This window comes from Miniopterus schreibersii (assembly GCF_964146895.1).
Source record: "Miniopterus schreibersii genome assembly, chromosome: 11".
NCBI classification, from domain to species: Eukaryota; Metazoa; Chordata; class Mammalia; order Chiroptera; family Miniopteridae; genus Miniopterus; species Miniopterus schreibersii.
Window position 1 is genome coordinate 51396196 of NC_138111.1, and position 20459 is coordinate 51416654.

The 20459-nt window shown below is 41.0% G+C and overlaps 1 protein-coding gene across 11 annotated transcripts in view; it reads right to left on the reverse strand.

Moving 5' to 3' along the window:
* The window catches only part of NFIB (nuclear factor I B), a 222306-nt gene that overhangs the window by 132269 nt on the left and 69578 nt on the right, over positions 1-20459 (reverse strand). The gene's annotated exons all lie outside the window — the stretch shown is intronic.

A 20459-nucleotide genomic window follows, 5' to 3' on the forward strand; every position in this document is an offset into this window, starting at 1 on the left:
AGTCTTAAGAAAAAAACTTAACATGCTCTTTATTAATAAAAGCACATATTTTTGAATTATGCCAGGTAATGGCTAATCACATTTTAAAAATACACATTAGTCTAATGTGTATTAGTCAAAGAAACCTTAGAAATGAACAACTGGAGTTATTCAAATAATTGTCTTTGCCATGGACTAAAAAGTAAAAATGACTTTTTTGTTCAGACTTTAAATGGTTTCCCAATTTATCATAAACTCAATATGGGTTTCTGTGTGTGTGTGTGTGTGTGTGTGTGTGTGTGTGTGTGTGTGTGTGTGTGTGTGTGTAAGTAAAAATTTTTCTGAACATGCCCAGAAAATGACTACAACTTTAAAAGCTTATTTATCAGTTCGAAGGTTTCAGCCACTTAAGCACTGTCGAAATGGGTTACCAGCTCACCAGCTCATTTACTTTCAGACTGTGATAGCCTTGCAGGTAAAGCCAGTGCTTTTCATTCCTGGGGGGTAGTATATGGCGTGAAATATTAGTAGGTGCTCAGAAACTACTGTCTTCTGAACGAACAAAGAATTGATGAAATTTTTAAAACTCTATGAAGAATTAGAAAACACTGCTCTTGAATGTCTCTCTTTAGACTTGAAATGTATTTTAATGGGGGGGGGGGGGAGAAGGGCTACTGTGGATTTTCGTGAACTGGATATTTTCCCTGAACCTAAATAATATGAATACTGTCATGAAAACTAGTATCAGTATATTGACTTACTTGTAATCATTTTTTTAAATATCTATTTCCTCCAATGCTATATAATTGTTGATGAAAATAGCCACCATTTGTAGATGTCAATGATAAACAAGCATTTTACAAGAAGCTTTACAAAAGGTGGCTTTGATTCTTAAGGCAACCCATCAATGTGGATACCATTATTATCGGCTCCATCTAACAGAGGAGGAAAGAAAGGCCTCAGGAGGTTAAACGTGACCTAGTTAATGCTATTGGTGGGCTGCAGAGAGGAGCCTCCTGGTCCCCACAACCTGCATTCCATCCACTGACCCACAGTCCCTCTCAGGATTTTGAAATAACCTAGATCCATTACTTTAATTGTATATAATTTTTATAAATATATTTTAACATACTTTTTAAAGGTTTAAAATTTCATTTTAACTGATTCTGAGTAATTAACTAATCTTCCTTTATTCAGATCTCTCATCCAACTTTGTATTTCCTATATATCTTTTTAAATACAGGGTGTCCCCAAAAATGCATACACACTTCAACAGCTGATAGCTCAATTTTGAAAATGAAACATATTTTGTAAACACTACCATTATAATTATTTAAAGTGTGTGTATACATTTTTGGGACACCCTATATGTAGAATAACAGAAGTAACTCTAAAGATACTGTGTTCAAACTGACTCTAAAAATAATCATAAGAAGAGAATCATACACATCAAAGACATCAGACTCCTGAATGAACCTTATGTTTCTTAATAGTGCTTCCCACATCTTAACCAAATAATGTTCTACTTGAACCCATGTACAAAAGCCCACTTACTGCCACCACACACTCAATTTTAGTGATCAAAATAGTAAACATTTCATTTTTCATTGAATTTATTGGAGATTTAGTCATTATAAATAAATTTAAATTATTTGTAAATTAATGTATGCTTAGTTTTCCAAATTTTCTAGTGAAGATTTCTGGCTAGGCTTTACCATTATATAAGGAAGGATGTTATGGTTTGGCTCTCTCAGCTCATCTGGGGTCTCTCTGTGTGACTGTATTTTAATCTTACTGGAATTCAACACTAATGTGGTTTCTCATTCACTTGAACCAAACCAAAACCAGTTTAATGTCATGTTCCTGGTAACTCAATATGAAATAAGAACATATCAAAAGGTGTTATGTTTTTGGCATCTTAGAAATGGTTTTATCTCTTTACTTCTTTTAAATCTTTTTAGGTAGTAATTTTTATTACTATCATTATTAAGTATACTACCGACTTACAAAAAAGTTTTGAGGAGGCTGAGGGGGAAAAAAACACACAGGGAGAGAGAGAACCACTTAAATTCAGTATTAGGAAAAAAGTGCCCTATCGCAGTAAAATAGAATACATAAGATTTAACTTCATATAATTTTCACATTCACATACAGGTAATCCCCAACATACCAAGGAGCAGAGCTCCAAAAGCTCACAGGTGAGTCAATGGTCTGGAACTCACACTGAATTCTTCTACTGAAACAGTATCACACAGGGCGATCGGGTTTTCATACCAGCTCACAAAGCTCGATTCAACCCTGAATGCAACTCCACTATTATACCGACAGCACCGATACGAATTCTGAGGCTAGGGAAGCCGGCTTGCAGAATTATGCCAAAATGAAGATCGAATATTTATACAGTAAATTCATTCATTCAACAGGCATTAACTGAGCACCAAGAGGCCACAGAGTGCCAGCTTCACATGTTCTAATTCTGGAATCAAAGAGACCTGATTCTGAAATATACACTGGAGATCAAATAATGCCTTAAATGAAATAATATATGTGAAGTCCCTGCACATAAACATTCTTCACTTATTTTAGTTCCCCTTCTTCTTCCAGAAGGGCCGAGGAAGAAAAGGGGTTCCTAGCTCTCTCAGTATAAATTCCTGAAATAACCCCAGGCTTAACTCTGAAACCCTCTCTCTCCCTCCTGGCCCTCCTCTCCACCTCCCTAGAGCCATTTTCCCGGCTCCAGCGCCCTGTGCAAGACCCTCACCGGGCCAACCACCAGGGACTTCCTCCTGCCCCAAGCCCTAGAAATGTAACCTCTCAACCTAACCTCTATCCCCATTCCTGCAGCCACTCCTACGTGCTAAAAGAATAACAGACGATAGGAATTTAAAACAATTGCTTTCAGTACCTGACTTTTTTAATTTATTTAAGGAAAAGCCTGTTGATCCCAATGGATTTCTAACTAGAGTAACGTTTAAGACAGTATAACAGAGCGATGTAAAAGAATTTAGGCAGAGTATAATTGAAAGACGTTTGAGACAGGGCCAAAGCCATTCCTTTATCCATTCATTCAGCAGCTACTGAGTGCCTTCTGGGATGGACACAGGACAGAGAGGAAGTCTGACCACGTTTTACGGAGCTTAGACTTCATCAGGGAAGAAGGAACTTGTCCAAGCTTGATGAATATTCCCCAACAGGCATTAATAAGTAGTTGTGGAATAAACTGAAGAAATGCTATGGAAAATCACAGAACGACATGGAAATGCAACAAAAAGGGAGCCAACATGGAAAAGAATGCCGAGACGAGAATCTCTGTTGACGACCTGCCTAGGATAGAAGCCCTGCGAGAGCAGGGAGGTCACCTGTCCAAATCAACTCTGAATCCCACAGACCTAGAATCATTTCTGGTACATCGTTGGCAGCTAATTAAAATTCTGTGGAAGAAATAAGGAAGGTGGGCCTACGCTGAGACTTGCAGGATGAGTAAAAATTAGTTGGGGGAAGTGAATTAGTAAAAGCGAAGGCCTTCGGGTAGAAAAAAGAAAGGAGGGTTCTTGGGCAAATTTAAAGAGAAAGGAGATAAAGATGAGTCAGAAGCTTGAGGGAGAGAAGTGGGAAATGTGTTTGGAGAAGTGGGCAAAGGCCAGGCCAGGCGGGGCCTTTCAGGATGTGTAAGAATTTGAAGCGCTTTCCTGAGACTGCCTAACTCCCTCACCTAGAAGCCCTAACTTGGGCAGAACCTCCCAGGAGAGCTCGGAGGCAGAGGCAGGGGGATTTGGGGGGAGGGCGGGAAGGCTAACAGGAAAGGTAGACGTGACCTCTGTATGTCAGGAAGATGAGAAGCTCAGGCTCTCCCTGTAGAGCGGCCACACCGCCTGTGCCTACACTGGAACAAACCACTATTGAATACATAGACCCTGGGCATTTGTGTCCTCCAACTATAGCTCTTCCATGAAAGAAAAATCATTCTTTAAGACATTGTTTATACATTTAGATGGCTAGCTAAGCATGCTGGGATAGTTCATTGAAAGAAAGACCTAAAAATAAAAACATTTTGCTCCCTCCTGAATCTGTATGTATGAGCGACTGTGTGTGTGAGAGAGTGTGTGTGTTTGGGGGCGGGGTGAGGGGACAGAGAGGGAGACAGGAAATTTTGTCAGGGGGCTAACTTTGAAAGAATGGAGGATTACACACTTCACGGTTCAAGGGTGACAGAGAGAAAACGAGGCTGGCACCAAGCAGGAAGGCCAATCTTGTCTGAATAAAACACTGCACATTTATGCAATCCCTGATACCCGATCTTTTTATCACAAACTATTTTGATTGCATAGAGAGAAAAGCGCTAAGTAAAAATTATTTACTCTGGGTCTATTATGAAAAGAACAGATTAACTCCCTAACACTTGGTGCTTTTTGAAGGTGTATTTTCTACCTTCCCGGTATGATTTATATTAATGAGAGGTTTGAAACAGGTTTTAACTTAAGAATGATTGCTGATGGTGAAGTGCAGTAATTATACACCTTGTGACAGGACACGTGAATGGCTCGTACAAGGGAACTGCATAACATGCCAAGCTAATCCTCCTTGCATAAAAACGGAGAATACTTTGCAAGCTGGCCGATTTTAAGCTCCAGTTAACAAAAACCCTTTTTGTTGGAGTCTAAAGCAAGAACGGGTTAACAAAAGCAAGGAGGGGGGAAAAAAATCTCATTTTTTATCCGCTTCTTCACAAAATATAGTATTACAGACTTAAAGGCTTCGAAAGGGCACGATGTGGCCGAAAGACTTGAGAAAGAAACAAGGTCTTGGCCAACAACAACAAACTCAAAAGATCCCAAGGTAAATCAGAACCTCTTATCAGTAAGGAACTGTATAATTCAATTCCAGTTTACTGTTGTTGTTTTATTTTCTTGTTTTTAATGAGTTGAAGGTGCAGAGAGGGAAAGTGTCACCCTCTAGGGCTAGGGAAAGATGAAATGGGTTCACGGATGTTAACAAGGAAAAGCCATAAGCCACGGTGGGGAAGTCAACAGTGTTTGTGCCATTTCTGCATGGCTGCGTCTTCTCATACGGGAGCCACTCTGGACAATAACAAGACCCCGTAAAGCATCTGCTGAGGGATTAGGACCCCGCCACACTGGGAAAGTTCGCTTAGCACAGAGCAGCCACGGGCTTAACTCTGTGCGTGCCTGGTCTTCCCGCTGCAAAGCACGCAAAACGCACAGTGGTCCTAGGTGCCTTCGGAATCGTTTGCCACCAGGGAAGATGACAGTCAGCTGCTGGAACACCACTTCCTTGCTCAAGGAAAGAGAAATGAATCAATAAAAGTCACCGGATTTATTCTACGTCACAGAAATCACTCAGAGAAGAAAGACTGGAAGACAATAGTTGGCAGGTACAGGAATGAAGTCTGAAGGTCCATTTAAGGTCTTAGAGGGCCAGCGATCAAGCCTCAGGATTAAACTCTTCTAAGATGGACATCACCTTAAAAATTTTTTAATTAGAAATTTAAGGAACAGAATCCTTACATTCTTCAATGTCTCTTCAATGATTCATAGAACCCTAAACATTAACAAGTTCCTATTATGAGTATTCATCTTATTTTATTAAAGTATTCATATCAATTCATTTGCCTATGTGCTATCTTCTGCAATTAGCATGGTCTATGATCACAGAAATCAGGAGTGCTCCACCACCTACTTGCAGGCGTCCCTGAAGCAGAGCCCAGGGCTGCCAGTTTTCACCTAGCAAACTGGCACCCTCAGCACGACAGGGCGACAGGGTGTGAGGGCAGGCCGGCCTCTGACTCCTTCCTTCTGCTAACACATGCTGCATTTGCTCTTGATAAGATAGAGCAGAAAATCTTCACTTTCTAAGAAAATCAAGGCCAAGCGCAGGAAGCTTAAGTTGTGACATCTCCTAAGCTAACTGCATTACTACTGCTCTTCAAAAGATCCTTTACAGACATGTGGTTTAGCCCCAAAGATAGTAAATCATGTTGAAAATGTGAAATCCACACAAACAGAGCTTAAAATATTCTCTTTCCAAATGCAAGCAACAATTAAACCATTTATATTCCTTCACGGGTAACTGGAATTTCCAGATGCAAAGGAATTTCTCAGAAAGTGATCCCAAAAATTTTCATGAAAAACATCTAACAATTTACCATAAAGAGCTTTGGTAAAGCATGAGGTTTGGCGTTCAGCTGTTCTGCTGTTCTTCTTTCCTATCTGTTTGCAAAATGCGTGTATTGCAAAGTGGGCATATGTACAAGACAGAATAAATTAACTAGTACCGTGAGATGAACTAGTTCAGTTCCATTCCAGTCTATTAATTATGATATGAAATAATGACCCAGAGGACACTTTTGTTATCATCAGCACTCATTCCAATACTCAACAGGAAAATTTCTCTGTAATTTATATATCATCTTACATATATAAAGCATCTATCGATTATAATCACCAAAACGAGAATTGAGGGCAATGCTACATTATTATGTTACATGTCAAGGACAGGATGCTTAGAGAACTTTGGTGACTCTTGGAAAACCCAAGCCTGGAGCCTGGCGTCCTTTGACTCATCCTTTGACAGTCCTTTGACTGTCAAATCTAGGAGAAACGACCCTTCAGTAAAGGGTCAGAGGATTACTCTCTAGACTGGATGGCCAAGTGACTATAGTTCTCGGCACCAAAAACATTATAAAACTCACATGCAAAAAAAGTGCATGTAAGAGGAGTACTGGGAACAACAGCCCCAACATTTAAGAGAGAAGCCACCTCTTGGTGCAATAAGATGAGAAGAAAGCATACAGGTATTTTTATTAACTTTAAAAAAAATGTTTTTATTTATTTATTCATTTAAATTTTACTTATTTTTAGTTTTATTCAAATAAATTTTAAAATTTTTTATTTCTTAAACTGGGTAATGCATGTGTTTACTGAAATATTTATACTTTTGGATGTCTTAAACATTTCAAATACATTTTTAGAAAATGAACCAAGGAGGTGAGAATAGGAATAATAAGGTATAAGTCACTGGATCAAAGAATTGTAGGAAACAAACAAAAAAACCCTTCAAGGCTGCACACTCAGTCTCTTTGAATACACCTCATACAACCTAATCTTTTAGACTTTGAAACCTTTACTATAATCAGGATTCGGATGTGTAGTCTTAGTATGCAAGGCTTCACAACTGCTGGGTACTTAATAAATATGTCTACTGATGATAATGATAATTTTACTCCAACAGGACATTACAGAGAATGTTATATGATGGGGAAACAGTATAAAGAGCAAACAATAAGGTCAGAAAAATGCTTCACACAGAATTTAGGAGTTTACAATGGGAACTTAGAACAGTGACTATCATCACACTGAATCATTTGAAGAACAGAAACAACAGGCAGATGTACCTACTGAAGTTTCACCTTCACTGACCTTCTTTCCATTCCAGGGCTCTCTCCCAGCCGTCAAACATGCTATTTCCTCTCCCTGGAACACTACCACCCTGTCCCTGATTAACTCTCATTGTGGAAGCCTTCACTGGTCTGGTGTATGGGTCTCTCTTCCTTTTGTACCTTTAAGAGTCTATATTTCAACACTGTAACTCTTCCCATACTTTTAGCAAGCTTGGTAGGCTATCTCCCTACCCACATTCCACTAATTCCCATGAAGTCAAGGCCTGGCATCGGTCCTTTTCATCTCTGCTTTCTCACTATCCATTCACCTGCTGAGAAACTGGCTGACTGAACTTCACCACTATTCTAAAATCTTCCCACTTTCTCCTTCAATTTAAAGGGTACATAGAACAGTCCCACTATATTCACTCTCTAACACCAAGAAGCGTGTAGGTATGTAAATATAGGGGTGTATCTATATATGTGTATATCAATACATGTGGCTGTCAGATGAAAAAGTTACACAGAACTAATGACTTACACCACTGGACTAATAAATTCAGGTATGAGTTGAATGTTGAAAGCAGCTGCTAACACTAGCTTTTCAGGAAAGTATCACTAATTCTCTACATTTTATTCCTTTAAATTTAGGCTTGGAAAAGCTTTAATAAAAAGATCTGGCATTCGAAGGACATCATTGAAACTTAGTAGGTAGCCTAATAGAGTAGAATGAGTCCTATATTCAGATTCTTACTACATCTAGACTCAGTCCTGCTCCTGACCAGCTACAGGAGGCTCTGTGAGACCTTGAGTGCTGAAGGCCTCAGGTTCCTTATCTATAAATGATTAGAATAGATAACAAGGGCAAGAACCAAGGTTTATACAGCTTTTGGTTGATGACTTTGACAAAAGCTATCTCATCCTAAGAGATCCATTTGGGTATTCATGTGTTATAATATTGGCTTTATTTAAATTTGTTATTTGGTTATATGCCATTTACTGAACTAATATGAAGATGTACATTTGTTCAGATGATTTCTTATTTAAGAAAAGCACTGTTGTAGTGCTGTAGACAGAACAACTCTAATGTTAATGTAATGTTGAATTACAATTAGGTGCTAGATGGCCTTCAATGAACCAACTGCCTTTTGTTTTGATGCTCACCCAGAAGCATCACTAGGGCCTGGCTGATATGAAAGGTCAAGGGGCTGGTCTTATTTGTATAAGGAGAGAGAAAAAGTCACTCTGCAGTAAGAATGCCTGTCTCTATCAGACTACACCATTTATCCCCAAGGCTTGAACTTTACTCTAGAGGACTCGTAGGGTTTTTACTGTAACTACTACCGAGAGCTCAATGCAGTTATTTAAACTCACATTAAATAGTAAATGACTAATATTATATTTTTCCTAAAACCATTATGCTCTCTAGATAGAAGAGAGAAGTCAGCTTTGAAGGAGTCTGGGCTCCAGAAGAAGGAGAATACTGGATGGTTTTTAAAGGTAGATTTAAACTATAACAATAATAACATAATCACTATATGTCCCTCTTCTATTCTTGTTTCTTAACAAAGATATGCATATGCATTATAGATCCCAACAGTACACGAATCTGCTCTCTGACAGCTAAAGTAAACTGGGATCCTTAAGAATTTAAGGTTCTCTACAATATTGGTTTTAGAAGCAACTGCTTTCGTATTTATACTCCAAAATTGACTGACCACAAAATAAAAGCTTCTCTTTATAACTTCTCTTTGCCTGTATGTTTACAGTCTCCTAAGGAAGCACTCCTTAATTTTAGCTCGACAACTTCCTTGTCGGTAATCTTTAGTAATGGAGATAAAAATTAAAATTGATTATATGAATTCTACAAACTGCTTACACTTATAATTATCATAAAACTACGTTATCCCCAAAAATGCCCTGGTCCACTGGAAATGTGGGTGAGGAGCTGACATGAAATAATCCATTTTCATCTCTCTAGGTTTAAGCCAACGCATGTAGAGTTGTTCGGCCGCTTAAAAACGTGTTCTTCCACGCTGGCCTAACCAAGGGAGGAAGTCACTATCCCCCCTTCAGAGACCAAACAGCCCTCACTTCATTGCTAGAATTAAATTCCAGAGAATTTTTTGGATTCTATTTAATGAATGAGGGTATATTTTTCATGTGGTGTCATTGTTTTACTACTTCCCATGTTTATTTGGACAGATTCATAGCACTGGGTAGGAAATGTATTGGTTGGCAACTTCAGTTTTGGAAGAGAAAGTAAACACATGCTGATTAGCAAACAGTAAACTCTACTGTGTTTAATTTTGGCTTCTCTTAAAAAAAAAAAAAAACACAAAAAAAAAAAACACACACCAAAAAAAACCACTATTTGGTGTTATGTTCCAAGTAGGAGCATTTGTCCCTAAGTTCTTTCCTAACCCCTTACTGGAAAGCTTCCAGAATTACTCTTTTTTTTTTCTCCTTCCTCCCCTAACACCAGTGGCAAACGCCAACATTAGTTAAGAAAATACTTGTGCATATGGTATCCTCCTAACACAGATCTGCCATCCAGTTGAACAGTAGGGCCACTAACCCACACACACACACAAAACTGCAAAATTATAAACTGCATAAACATAAACAATTGTTTCCAGCCCTGATACATTCCAGGTAAAAATCACACGTCTGAAATCCTGGAAGGGCTGCTTGATGATCAGGTCCAAGAACTGAAGGTGGAAAATATGACCATAAACTAGAATTTCGCGTGCTCTCTTTAGAGCCAATTTCTATCTCTCTCATTCTCTTGCTTTACAATGACCCCCAAGTGATCCTTCAGGCGTTAGCCATTGTCAGCTCTGCCCTCACGCACCTTCACAGGCTCATCACAAGTATCACCACTGAGGAAGTGCTAAGGGCCACACGCAGAGGGGAAACCCTGAACACCTGAGACACGCCACTGCCCACCAAGCACCGCCCCTTCTCATGATCTCTGGCTTCCTTTTCATGAAAGAAAACTAGTGTTTGATCTCCTCATGATTAAAGTTCCCTTTCCATGGCGAGACTTCCCATGATGCCTCTGGGATGTGCAAAATTCTTGTCTCCACTTACAGAATGGGGAAGCCAAGGCATCCAGAAGTGGAATACCTTGCCGAATGGCCCAACATGAGAGGTTAGCACTGCAGAAGGTCTACACTGCTGATTCAAAAGACATTTATTGTGTATCTAACAGGTTCTGCATAGTGCTAGGCACCACACACACACACACACTCTCTCACACTCTTTCGGTTGTGTTCTAGAGCCAGGAAAAAGAGTACAAGATCATCAAAGTCCCAACCCACATGAGACTTACAGTCCAGTGGGGCTGAGAGCCGATAAACCAAGAGACAAACAGATGTGAAACCTGTCAGGTAGCTCCAGCGAGGAGAGGGATGACGTGGCAGGAGGACTCACTGAGCACGTGTCACTTGAGCAGACCTCTCAATGGGGTGAGGGAGCAAGCCCTGCGATGATCTGGGGGAAAAGGGTTCCCACAAGAAAGAACAGGGAGATCTGAGCTCCTGAGACTCGTGTTGGAAACAGTGAGATGGTAGTGCTGCTGCTACTAAGAAAGCAGGTGGAGTGAGGCCTGGGTAAGAATGGGAGGCAGAGCCCAGATCTTAGAGCGCTTGGAAGTCACCACTGGATGGGAGGCTGCAAACAAAAACAAGACTACTCCAGGGAGAGAGAACCTGCAGGATGAGTTCAGCACATAAGTCCACAATTAAAATGCACCACCGTTAAAAGGAGTGGGTACAACTCTAGGCCCTCGGGTAAAGACTACATGGGCACAAAGGGACAGAAGGGTCCCGGGGCCGAATTTCAGCTCCTCTAGGAAACATTTTCACATTGGTGGATCCAGTCAAATACAAAGAAATTGCTCAACAGCATCCAGTGCTTAAGAGAGAGCGAAAGCATTTCCTTCTGTAAAGCCCTGCAGCTGAGGGCTTACATCCGCCTGGTCCAATCAGCTCATTTCCAAACAAAGGTAGGAAATGGCTGCATCCTCGCATTTCATTGTGGCCGCATGAGTCAGTGCCCTGGAACTCGGTGTCTCTGGGAGTGAGTGTCTATTCTTCACGTCTCTTGCCACCGGAGGAAAAAGGTACAGATAAACAGTAACACGGTCTCACCCTGCTCAGATACAAAGCTGCGGGCTTTTCCACCCTTCTCCTCAAAAATAATGAATGAATTAACAGAATTCAGCTCCTGCAAGGGGTTTTTGTTGTTGTTGTTTTTTTCTCTTTCCCTCTCTTTTTTGTTTCCCAATTCCCAGCTTTCCCTCATGTCTCCTAAACAGCCTAAGGTCAGCTGATGGTGAAAGTGCCCTGTATGATAATTTTTCAAAAGCTGTTATGTTATACATTGTAGTTTATGATACGAAGTTTGCATTCTACAGGCGCATTCAGTAATGTCTCATATTACAGAGGGTTCTAGAAAATGTGTTCTAAATTTAGTTTAACCCAAAAGGTTTGTAGCATTTTGTTTTCAGAATGTTCGACAGAACAACAGCGTAACTTGGAGAACTATTTTTACAGAACGACCACAGAGAAAATAATGTGTAAATTCCATTAAGTCTTTCAGTCCAAAGCTCCCGCCATTTCTGTATTGAGAAAAGGGGGGAAACGGCATGTGTGTGCGTTCTGAGACTATTACTCTAAATGAAAAAGCACCAGAGGTATGCTTAACCCACAAGCTACCTCCCTCAGGAAAAAGTACAGCAACTCCGGGGCTGGCACAGCACTCCCATTTGTGACAAAAGTGACAGAAGGAGCTACTTACTGTATCTCATCTCCTATGAGAAGCCATTGATTATCTAAGATGGAAAAGGGAAAAAAGTAGAAGGAAGCAAGCTTACGTGAGAAAGGGATCCCTGTTCTAGCTTTTATATATGTGTCTCTATATATACACACACACATACATATATATACATACATATATAAATGTATCAACCCAAACATCAGCCAAATTAATTTATAATGATATCCACATGATCAGTGTGGTGTAACCACAAGAAGCCCACATGATTATAATGAGAAAAGTTCAGAAACAGGATATTTCTATCTAAGCAAAGTATAAATTATTTTCAGACTATTGAAGAAATCTGGTGTTTTCTACCCAGGCAGAATGAATTATGAAAACAATAAAAATATCCTCCAGAGAGACAGAGTGAAAGGGTTTATGTGTTAAGAAGAATATTACACTTCGTTCTTCCAATGTAGAAATAAACAGAAAAATTGAGAGGAGAAGGCGAGAATAGAGAGGAATGAAATCACAAGAAAAGAGGGAGTAAAAGTGTAATACTAAAACAGGAATATAGTTTTTGTCCCTCCATTAAACATTATACCTTAAAGTTCATTCCTCTTGACTATATTGCCAGTTTCTCAAATAATACACTGGTAAGGTTCCAAAATCTCATTAGACGTATAAATTGCATGTATAAAGGTTCTTGTATAGCCTGTGGAAACATTTTAAACTTCTTCTGTAATATTATTTTCTCCAGCAAAATTGGGCCTAAAGTTTGGAAAAATTCCTAGAGAGTGAAGTCTCTCTCTCTCTCCTCCCTCTCTCTGGACGGGAATATATTACCCCACTCTATACCCAGCCATATATCTTTATGCTCCAATTTCCTACCTATTCCCCTATCCATACATGTATAATGCTTCCATTTTGAAGCATATGGCTGGGGAGCCAAAAGAATTTAAATTGCCTTCAAAATGTGCATCGCATTATAAATGGTGTGAAAAAAGATCTCACTGTTCAGCTCTCAACTTGGAGCATAAAGCAAGGAGGAAGCAACACAAGACGGCTTCAAACTTTATCCAAAAACTCAACAGCCTCACTTGTTTATAGAGGTACAAAAAGTATGCGGCACAGTTTATAAAACAAGACCGACGTACTGTACGCAAAAGTAAAGTTAAAAGCAAAGTATAGTAACAGCCCTATCGCGTTACAAACACTTGGCAGAGTGTCTGAAGGACCATGGTCAAAAACACGATCCCGCCCGAGCTGCGCTTCTGCCAGAAAGCACTCCCCACGTTCCATTTTGAAGCCACCTCGGCTGGCACTCTCGCCCGCGCCTCGTTCCGCAGCTCAGAGGCTCCGCAGGAGCGGGGGAGGCCAGCCCTGGGAAGGCGCGGCGGGCTGCGGGCACCGGTGCAGCAGGCCCCGCGAGCCACGGGCCAGAGGCGGCTCCGAGCTTCCAGAGCCAGGCCCCGCGACGCTTCAGCCTCAGAACCAGCGTGTGTGTCTAACCGAGCGGCCGTCTCCGTTTCGGGAACCCAGGGTTTCTCCTTTACTCCCACAGACACTCCCAGGGGTCTTTCTGAATCGTCAGCGGCTGAGACAGAAGGCTCAGGGTGAGAATGCACTCAGGGACAAACAGGTTTGCGGCAAATGACAGCTAAGTGGGCTCGGCGATGACCTGCCACTTCCCCATCCTGGGCCGGGCTCGGAATCATCCCAGGACATGGAAGATTGCCTCCCTCGCCACACACGCATCGTGCACCGGGCATTACCAAGGCTGGGAAATGGCAAGACTTAGATGATAAGCGGATAAGTAGACTGCGTCGATATGGGCATCTATATCTGCACTTGGCATCTGTAACTAAAACAGTGGCAATGTATAAGTCAAAAGTATAAAGGTGGCGATGGAAAGAGGAGTCCTGGGAAATCGCCAGCAGCAAGAATTCTTGATTTGGGGGGAGGCATGTTAGAATTGGCTTCCAAATTTTTCTTTATTTCACTTTTCTCTTAAGAAGCATATTATATAATTCAAAAACACAGATACTCTGGTCTTAAGTTTATAGCTTGCCATATTTCCTAGAAAATAAACAATAATTAACAACAAATCTCATCGCTGTTCCCCCGCCCTTCTCTGTAAGAAACCTTATACTTTGAAATGTAGATGCATAAGCTACCTTTGGATCAGGGCCCACAAACATATGTTTCCAAAGGAATAACATGTACAGGTTGGTCTGGTGTGTACCAGATGTAAGAAAAAGCATATTCAAAAACAGAAATAACAGTATTCCGCAGAGAAATAAATTTGTAATTAAATCTCATTCTTCCTCTCCTTATAGATACAGAACCTAAGAAAACCAATCACAGGTATATTTTTTAAACCTTTCACCTGAAAAAAATCTCAATTTGACTACAAATCTAGATTCCTTATAAAGTTACAAAGATGGTCATTTATAAACTGGGTTCTCTGAGCAGGTCTCCTACCATATTCGACAAAACAAATTTGTATTAAAAGTCCAGGAAATTCCAAGTGTAGAACTTATATAAGGTAAACTAGTCAGAAAAAGGCTGCAAAGCCGGGGTTTCCATTAGATATTTAATGTTAAGCCTTGACAACCAAAACCTTTAAGATTCAGTAATCATAACTGTGAGTCTTCACTTGTCAGGCCATTCTAAACGCAAAATGAGCAGACTACCTGCACATCAGAATAATTTATGTATTCCTTCCTCAGGTATGGGAACATGCGTGAGGGTCCTAAAAACAAGCTACAAATACCCAGAAGTCTGAAGAGTCTAAACTTTGGGTTGTATTTGTCTTTCCCTAGGCAAGCCTACAGGATTTGGCCAGACTTACAAAAGTTATTAAGAGAAGTCCTGTAGGAAGAAACAGACTGGGGATTCAGATCACCTAACCTTTTCAGGGCATCATGATCTCCCCTTGTTCTATACATCAGAGACGTCACTGTAGTGAAAGCCAAGTTTTAATTTAGAATTTAATAAAAATTGATTAAGCATCACGGAGCACAAACAAAGCTGCTCCATAAATCTTTCAGCCCTTTTTGTGCTGGGAAGAAAGCAAGCGCTGTCTGCTGAAGCAGATGACAGATGCTGGCTTAAAGATAAGTATTATTTATACTTCTGTACCAGATTTCTTCTTATGCATATCTTATCATGCATGGGTATATGATCAGCAGAGCAATTTTATATCAGTCAAAGATGTTCAAATGTACCCTGGCTCCATGGGAATGCTTTAAAGAGCTCAGGCCTAGGGTTCAATTAAACCAAGATGGAGAGAGAAGTTGCGAAAGAAAAACAAATACTGAAGTGGTTGTTATTTGAAATGTACTTTCACACACAGGATAATGAATATATATGCACTGAAAATAACTCTGTTCTGAACATATGCCTATGCATTTTAAATAAATGATGCATGTTTGGAAGATAAGAGGGTTTACCAAATCTAAACACGTCAAGCTATATCTATATTAAACTGCAATTATTTGCACCGGATGACAATAAGGAGACAGCACCTGGAAAGAAATTCAATAGCCATGTCAAGAGCTCTCCGATTTAACCAAGTTGGTGAATATTTTTGTCACGAAAGCTACAGTTTAAAAACGGAAATCTCCTTCTTTCTCTCTTTACACAGAAACTAGAAAAACCAATAACTTGGTGAAAATTCTAAGAGGTTTTCTGACTTCTGACATACAGAATGGAGAAAACCAAAGATTTGAAGGAGAAGGCAAAGCAGTTTGTATCTTTGCAAAAAAGGAACATATTCTGCATGATAAGGTTTTTAAAGGGGAGGATCTGGCATGTGATTCTGAAACAAATGTAACTTTGTAAGAGAAACCACCAGGTGGGACGAAAGCAGCCATCACAGCTATCTTGACCTCCTCCCCACCCCAGTTCCTAAGAATCTAGAATAGAGGCCAGTGGTTTGTTTTTTTTTATTATTCTTGTTGTTGTTATCAGCCTCATCTATGATGGCCTAACAGGTAGAGATATTCACCCACGCCAAGGTCAGGAAACGCCAAGTGGCGAGGCTGGGTGGTGGTCAACATCTGAGTGAACCCAGACCGGAATCCATGCTGCTCAAACGTCGCCTGCACGAAGGACTAGATGAAGCCACAGCCACAGCTGCAAACAGATGCCAATGCTTTAAATGACATGAGTAGCAGAGTTAAACTGTCTGGTGTCCTAGAAATTACTGTATAGTTATCTCTCGAGTATTAGCAATGCACTAAAATAGGCTACACAAATCAGTACTTTTATGTGTTAATACTAATCTATCACATGCAATAATTTTTCTTTCCTGAATTATACATGAAAACACATCCATAAGAGTGAAGCAGTTATGAGTAAGTATTTTCAGGAACTGCTATTGTGTATGTCTCCTAAGCGTGCATCTCCACATGAAAGCACTATACAAAATAACTGCTAAAAATATGCAGGTTTATCTTCCCAATTTAAATAATTCCCTTTATTATATAAAAAGTCAAGCTGTAGAGGAAATGGTAGACAAGGATGGTTTTTAATGGCTTTACAATAGAAAACAAAATTAACATATATACCACATACTAATGCAGTCAGGTACACTGCAGTCATGAATATATTTTGAATCAGCTGATTTAAATGAGAAAAGTTCAGAAGAAATGTAACTCACCCATATATTCTCTCATCCATGTAAGGGAGAAAGAATTACATTTCTTCTGAGTTAACAAGGATAACAGTTAAATTTTGCAGATAACTTTAATCTCCATAGATGCCCCCCCACCAAAATAATAATAATAATAAATAATAATAATAAAGTAAATGCTTAGTATTCTTTGCAGCATTTGAAAGTTCACCAAGCATGCCTGGTTTCAACACTTATTAGCTATGTGGCCTTGGACAAATGACCTGACCTCTGAGTTTGAATTCACAGGTCTGATTAGGAATAACAGGCTTAAGGCTCGAGATGTGCAGGAAAAACATTTAGCAAAATGCCTGGAACACTGCAAGTACTGAGAAAACAGCAAATACTATTATTTTTATTCTTGCTGCTGCTGTTCTTATTACTAAATTACTTTTATGATAAAACTCTCGGGCCAGGGACTGGCCTAACATGTGCCTAACTTCCCGTATCCTTGATTCAAAGCCCCTGAGCTGCCCTGGCTGATGGATGCCGATTCTCCCACTTATCTGCCTTCTCACCACTCCACTTTCCTTCATTAACTCCAATTCTTCTATCATCTCCTTAGACATCAGCATTCCCAAAACTACATCCTTGGCCCGCTTTCTCACCCTCTGGAATTGCAATCAAACCTTCCGCTTCAAAGGTTTGGGATAGGAACAAAGCTAAATTCAGACCTGCGTTTTCACTTGCCTGCTAGACACCACCACTCGGAGTGTCCCCTAAGCAACCCAAAAAAAACCGAACTCATCTGCTCACCTCCACGCTCAGTGGTTCTTTCAGGCTCCTTCTCTCTGTTGAGGGAATTAACACTTATCCAGGTGACCAAGTGAGAACCCTCAAAATTGTCTCCGTCTCCTCCTTGCACCCATACTATGCCTTCCCCTTTCTATTCTGCCCAAAGCAACCTTTTCAATGCCCTTCTTGTTTTTCTCCTGACTTTTACAGGAGCCTTGGTTGAGCTTGGGAGTGTTCAACAAATGAAAACAGAGTGTCTATGGTGTGGCAAGCACTGTACACTGGGAACGCAAAATAGAAGGGAACAAAACCACACACACACACACACACACACACACACACACACACACACCTCCTTCATGTCAAGTAGTGGGAGAGCTATGTAAACACATAATGATACTATGATGTTCTATAAGCGACCACAAGCACACATAAATTATCGAAGGACTGAGGAGGGAGTGATTATTCAGTCTGGACAGGTCAGGAATATCTTTACTGTGGACACTGCTCCAGAACAGTGTTTTGATGATGAGAGGGAACAGCAGGAATGGCATGTGCTAGGCCTCCATCTCTAGGCTCTCTTTCCCCTAAATCAAACTGTGTATTTTAAAAATGTGCCTGTCCAGAACCCAGACCTAACTGTGATACTTCCCCGTTTCCGCAAGACCTTCAAGGGCTTTCCACTGTCTCAAGAATAAAATCCCAGTACCTTGGATGGGCAAGGCACTGGAGGGAGTCCAAATTCTGACTCAGTGAGCTGGGAGGCAGCTTCCACTGCTCTCCACACCCTCTTGCCTCAGTTACAGCAGGTCGGCACCACTTCATACAGGACTCTGTCCCAGCCACCAGATGCCTCTCTGCCCTACACCCTGTGAAATCCCATTTATCCTGTAACATCAACATTTCATTGCATTTTCCTGAAGTCTTCCCTTGGCCCTGGATTATCTCTTCCTCTGAGCTCTCATACCCTTTTGTTAATACCTCTATTTTCACACATCTCACATAGAGATTTGTAGAGTAAATGCCCAGATGTTTGTCACACCATTTTCTAAAATCTTTTGGTCTAACAGGGAACTTCAATGAGTAATTTAAAATTACTTAATCCAAAACTAATAAGTATTAGGAAACACACTATACCAGGCCCTCTTATTTGGTGCGATCGACAAATCTAAAGGGGAGAGTGAAACCACAATGTAGATGTGTAGTTCTTATAAACCACTCATATCCTGCTGTGGACTGAACGGTGTCTCCCCAAAATTCCTATGTTGAAGCCCCAACCCCCAATGTGACTGTTAGGGATAGAAGCATTATGGAGGTAATTAAGGTTAAATGAGGTCATAAGGCTGGGGCCGTGGTATATGATAGGATTAATGTTCTTTTAAGCAGCAGCTCCGGAGACCTAGCGCTCACTCTCTGCCACAGAGGACACAGAGAGAAGGTAGCTATCTGTAAGCCAGGCACAGAGCTCTCACCAGAACCAGCCCAAACTGGCACCCCAATCTATCACTTTCAGCCTGTGGTGTTTTGTCTGGGGGGTTGGGGTGGGCACTAAGACATAGGCCCTAATCAAAAGAACTGGAGCAGTCCACAACCAGTGGTGAGATTGACATTTTAAATCTCCGCTGTGATGCTCAGTACACACAACTTTTCAAACGGGCCAATTAATCTCCCAACAGTGTAACAGTACTGTCACCAGTTTACGAAGAGATAAAGCGAAGGGTGCCAGGCCTTCCATGGGTCATCCATTAATGCAGGAGAGTCGCTGACCATACTTGGAACAGGATTCTAACATCCTGGTTTTCAGAACCCTGTCCTGGATACAAAGAAGCCTAGTCTAGTTCCCACAGGAAAATGTGCCAGTCATCTAGGCCTGAATGGCATGTGCCTGCACCGCCTCGAGCCTGGAGAGCCACCTCCCAGTGCTCGGGCACCGCTGCGGGGCGATGTGACAATCGAAGCTTGGGCTTCAGAGCAGGAAAGCTGGAGGTCAAAGGCTGCCTCCACCACTGACCGGACCGGCTAGGAAGCTTTGAACAAGTGATAAAATTTCACTAGATATCAGTTTCCTAGTCTGTACAAGGATTTTAATACTTAGTTTGTAGGGCTATTATGAATATCAGAAATAAGACGCAAAAGTACATAGCCCCCTGCCTGGCCTACAGTTAAGACTCAATAATGAGCAGCTATTACGCCTGAGTGTCACCTCATCAACAATTTCTCTCCCACCTAAACCACAAGCAGGAACAGAGGTGGTTTTAATTGTTTATCTATAGTGGATTTCTGCCTAACTGTTTGCTTGGTTTGCATGTTGTTTGCACAATATATACTACTTCCTTGTAGGCATAACATATTGATTTTCCTCTGGGGAGCCACTTATCCCCACTTTCCGTAATCAGGTAGTTCGGGTGTCTTCCCCTCACCCCCCAGCTCCAACAGCAGGCAGGCCACTCAGGCCTCGCAATGAGAAGACACCAGTTCAGTGACTGGCTCTGGGTGGCCCATTGAGAGCCAGCCCAGGAACTTTTGCTGGAACTACTGAGAACAGAACAGTCTCCTCCCCACTGAGGTGGCTCAGCGGGTGGAATGTAAAGCTGGAGCTAACCACCGTGAAGGGGGAGCCTGCCTAAGAAGGAAGGTAACGAAGAGGAGAGCTCAGGAAGGGAGTCCAGGAGCCATTCCTAATTCCATCATCAGAGTGCCTGAGTCAAGCTGTGTCTGAGAATGAACTGGACTTTTCAATTGCATCAGCCAAAAGCCTCCCTTTCTCCCTTCAGTCTGCGCGACTTCAGTTTCTGACAACTGCAACTAATATACAACCCGAATGCCAGCGAGAATCTGACACCTTCCCGTGCCCAAAAAAGGACCTCTGAAAGTAAACAGAAAGAAAAGTTAGGAAAGAGAGAAAGC